This window comes from Bactrocera latifrons, unplaced genomic scaffold (genome assembly GCF_001853355.1).
Source record: "Bactrocera latifrons isolate USDA-ARS-PBARC rearing strain unplaced genomic scaffold, ASM185335v1 scaffold_146, whole genome shotgun sequence".
In the NCBI taxonomy this organism is placed as follows: Eukaryota; Metazoa; Arthropoda; class Insecta; order Diptera; family Tephritidae; genus Bactrocera; species Bactrocera latifrons.
In genome coordinates, this window is record NW_017534919.1 from 244,128 (window position 1) to 249,357 (window position 5,230).

Consider the following 5,230-nt stretch of genomic DNA (forward strand, 5'->3'; position numbering starts at 1 on the left):
ATTTTTTCATTGCCACCATCTACTCTCTCATTACTCAACAAAGAATAGCTCAGCTCCTCACTTTTATTTGCAATAAAATAATAAACGTTCATCATACGCCACGTGCCACCCCTAGCTGTTAAGCAAGCGTAGATATAGGCGTCTCATTTTTCGATTGTTCATGTCAACAGGTGATATGATAGATGTTGTGGACATTTTTGGCAGCAATTTTTGATTGTCATACAAGCTTGTCTACTGACATAATGTACATTCTCGTAACAAGAATACGAGATTAATATATACATAGTATATATATCTACTTGTATATATATAGTATATTACATACTTACATATATGAGTATATGTTAGTATAGTTATATCATATTAATAATTTCTTTCATATACATGACAAGATTGAAAATAATATTATAAGAAAAAAATGCAAGAATGCAAAGGGGTTTTCGATAAGAGCGATAGAAAATTTTTAAATAAAACAAATGGGATATCAATAAAATACTTTATTCCTGTGAAAGTACATTTGATACCATTATGTATGGAACTCGATTTCTTTTATCATTTAATCATAAAATTCACAAATTGAAAGAGTGCGCAAATCTCCCTTATGCTGCCTTTGCGAAGAGGCTAAACACGGAAAACTCAACATATCCCGAGTTCCACAAAATGTACGGTATGCAGGAACTACCAAAATAAATGAATATTCTACAGGTCGATTCAAGGCTTCTTACGCACTACTCTCGCAAATGATGATGGAAAACGGATACGACTTAACCATCATAACCGAGCGATATAAAATGAAAGAAATAGTTACCAGGCTTCACAGCATACAAGAACTTCAAGAAGAACTCGAAAATAACGAGGATAGAGCCAGGTCCATAGAGGGTGAACAACTATCTCCTGAGACCTAAACTCAAAGTAGAGTGGTTTATGTCGAACACGGACCTGAGAGGAAAGTCCATTCTAGAAATAGCTGCGCTAAGTCTAATAGTGCTAGCTTGGTCTAATAGTGCTCAACACGGGGAATGCAACCACCTTTAGAATACCAGGATGCGAGGAGATCACATCAAATATTACCCTATCATCAGAACGCATGGCAGGCTCAATAAAGAAATGGAAAGTGCTGTAAAATTACGCTGGTAGTGATCATTAGTACATTTCTTTCACGATCGATACCAAAACAAACGCAACGTAACAGCTCAGTAAAAATATTGAAACACGAAAGTGAAGGGTTTTTTAGTGAACTGCAAGTGCACATATGATGATGCGGGAGGCATCTTACACTCTCTCACCCAAAACAAAAAAAAATTTATACAATGTCTAAAGTAAACATAAATCTGATAGAATTTAACGAAAAATTGTCCGTCCTTTCCTATTGCTCTCGAAATTCTCATTAGTACGTAAACGCAATTCATATTCTTAACATTTCAATATTGTAAAATAATGAACAAATGCAGAACATTTATAAACTAAGGGGCTTAGCCCTTTTTCAATATTTGTTAGTTTTCCTTTAGACCTGCGCCCAAAAAGAGGGCGAATGTTTGTTTGAATTAGATATAAAAAATCCAGTTGTCTGGGAATGAAAGAAAGGGAAATTGTTTCACGGATTTCAATAGTTAAACTGCTACACATTGTGGCGATGATTAAAAAAATATTTTGATAATTGCCAAGTAAAACGAAAGCAACATTTTTAGAAGTAAAATTAATATTCGAATCTGCTAAATATTAACAAATGGATGAAAATATGAAAATAGCTGTGCTGTTTATAAATGATTTTTTCATAAGGAAAAAGAGTGAGGTGTGTGAATCGATTATTGAGTTGACCAACCGTCGAAACTCTAAGATTTCTATATATTAAATGACTGAAGTATGGGGTTTATGTTTGTTGCAACAAAAAAAATTTGTTTCCTACATTAAAGAAATATTTTTTAATAATATACTTCATAATGTTATAAAACGCTATCGTCTTACAACATTTTTAATGACCAAAACCAAGGAAACAAGTTTTTAAGAGTATTTATACACTGAAAGAAATACATAAATTTTGCCATGCAATTTGTAAAACCCATAAGCCATGGATATATGTATACAATACATACATATGTATATAAATGATCAGCATAATGAGCTGAGCCCGTCTGTAGATACGCTAGCCACTCTTCAATTTTTGAGATATCGATCTGTGACTCTGCACACGTCCTTCTCTCACTCATTTGTCGGAAGCGCTGATATTGGACCAGCAAAGCATTTAGCACAAATTGAATGCTCAAAATCATGTTCTTGTTAAGAAAACTGTTTATCTTATTTAATAGATGAGATGTGTTTAGGATATTTGACATGGATCACTTTTCAAGCTAATAATACAATCTCCGAACAGTTGTTGAGATCGCATTACTATAACACATAGCTGTCATACAAACTGCACCATCAAAACCATGCAGTATGGAAACGTACGAATCAATATATGCTGTCCAAAAAATTAACACTGAAAAGATTAAACTGCTCTCTAGAAACAAAAAAAAAAAAAAAAAAAAAAAAAAAAAAAAAAAAAAAAAAAAAAAAAAAACAAAAAAAAAAAACAAACAAAAAAACAACATTTTATAAAGCTGTAAGTGCTAACAAACTGCTCTAATTTGATATTCATTGCAATAAAAATTTACTTTACTTTCAGTACCCAGGATTTTAAAAATCAATGCCATCAACCATATGTGAAAATTACAATGCAACATTAGCTCCCTTGATATGTTTGAAATGCATTTACTTTAGAATTTTTTTATATCCTATTTAAATAATTTTGATTTTAATAATTTTTCAGACACTTTGGCAGCCCGTTTAAGTCAATTTTGAACAAAAAATTAAATATATTTCAAAGAAAGCCAAAGTAGAAGACAATTGTAAATATCAAACAAAGAGAAGACAAAATGTTTTTCGCTAAGAACTGATCTCGTTCCGCACGCAATTTTCAAACCTTATAGACACTATTTAACTAGAATAGTAGAAATTCACACAGATTGTGGTACTCATCCAAAAACAAAGGTAAATATTTAACAACCCGAAAGACACGTGTAACCACGTATTTCGCCAGTAACACAGTATTTCGCCACGACATACCCAGCTCAGTAAATTATGCATTTTTCACCGCACACGCCAGTAATGCACAGAATACGATGTAATTTGCATAGGTATCTCAATCCGAAATGATTGCATAAATCAGCTGTTCGCCAAGCTGTGTCTTCATTTTAATTTCCGCCCATCAATGGTCTATGATATTTTCACTTGTCAAACGACTTTATCGCACGCATATAGCCAACGGCGCCGACATATCTTTCACTGACAATTAAAGCGCACACAGCAGAACATGAAATATGAGATAAGCGGTCGTACGGCTTGGTCCAGCAATTTACTTAGCGTTTGTGTAATTGCAGCTGAACCAATTACGGCGAACAGTTGACTGTCATAAATACGATATGGCTTTATACTATACGAACTTTACAAGTAAATGTATGTGTGTGAGCTATATTTTTCAGCGAAATGTCAGCAGGCGGCGTGAAATAAGAGAAAGTGAAGATAAGAGAATGCAAGAAAGCCGTTACTTTAAAGGAAATGAAATTGCTACCATTATATTGATATATGCAACGACAACAACAATATGCATGTTATATGCAACTATAATATGTATGTTATATGCAACAACAACTGCAAATGTATGTAAATCCATTTATTGCGAATCTGCTGGTGTGCAAATGCAGCGTTACGTATACGCACTGTTTCACCCGGCGCCTTTGTAGTATGGAGAACACATGAAAAGAAAATTGCCACAAATTTGCAACAACCGTTGAAAAGAAAAGTGCTGCTCAGCTGCAATGCGTATGTGACTTACGTGCAGGTGGAGTGCACAACATTGTATGTACCCTACACATCCACATGCAGCTTTCAACCCGCTTAGTTGTATTTCTTTGTGCGTTATTTCATGGAAATTCCTTTATTTTCGCGCTTTTCGTTACTTTGTTCCAACTTACAATACGAATTTTGGCTTCTACATATGTGTGTGCTCACAAGCACTTGATTGCTTGGTGAGCGTAGGTAATCTTTTTCGGATTTCGCGTGTACCATGTATGCGTAAATATAAATAAAGGTGTGGGATGTAAAAATATTGTGTAATTTTGTTTACGTTTTTCGATTGATTACTTCAACTTGATAACATCCTGGTATGGAATATGTGAAGTAAGCCCAGAGAAAGCTCATGCAAAGAGAATGATAAAATTTGTTTGCTGATATACAAAGAGCAAGCTGGCAGAATCTTCGCAATACTGCTTTAAAATTGTCAGCAAGATATTATTAAAGCTTGCGAATATCTAACAGTAATGTAATTTTAATTACTCTTAATTTAATTTTCTTGGCAAATATTGATAATGATTTTTTGAAAACTTGTCATTAAATCCTAGCATTAGCTTCTCTTTCCTAATGATTCAACCAAGCAGTTGTTCTTCTTCTCTACCTCTTACGCTGTAATAGCAGGGTTTACAGCAGCTGAGGCTGTTTCCTTCCGTTCGGAGTGCCTTTAACAAAGCGGGTCTCAAACCCACCATACAACTCTATGGAAAGATGTTTCACCTTAAGATATTAAAAACAAGAAAAAGTGGTTGTACTGAATCTAGAATACTCTTCACCAATAAAAAGTTGCCACACAAGAACTTATTTCTGATTGTTCAATTTGTATGACAACTATATACCACAATGGTCTGACCTAAATAATTTGTTTGAATAATAACACAGGCGCACAGGCGCTAAGTATATGCTCTAGTTATTCGATATCAGTGGTTCTGACAAATTGGGTAGAAATGGACATGTGCAATTTCTGACAAACGTACAAAGCTAAATCGATTTAGCACATCACGAGGATCATTTATACATATGTAAAAAGTTTTCACATAAGTGTAACTTGACTAAATGAAAATTCAAGTTTCTTTAATTTAATGTAAACTAAATGAGAATTCAAGTTTCTTTAATTTAATGTAAAGTACAATCGATACCATTAAGTTCTGAATATAACATCATTCAAATGGTCTCCACGAATTCTTTTGCAGGAATGTCTTCGATGAACCCAATTTTCGAGTATTTTTTACATTAAATCAAATTGTATGTCATGAATAGCATGATCACATATTCTGAAGCTTGAAGAGAATCTGGTTAGTTATTAAAAACCAATGACTTCAAACAACCCAACAAGACTTTA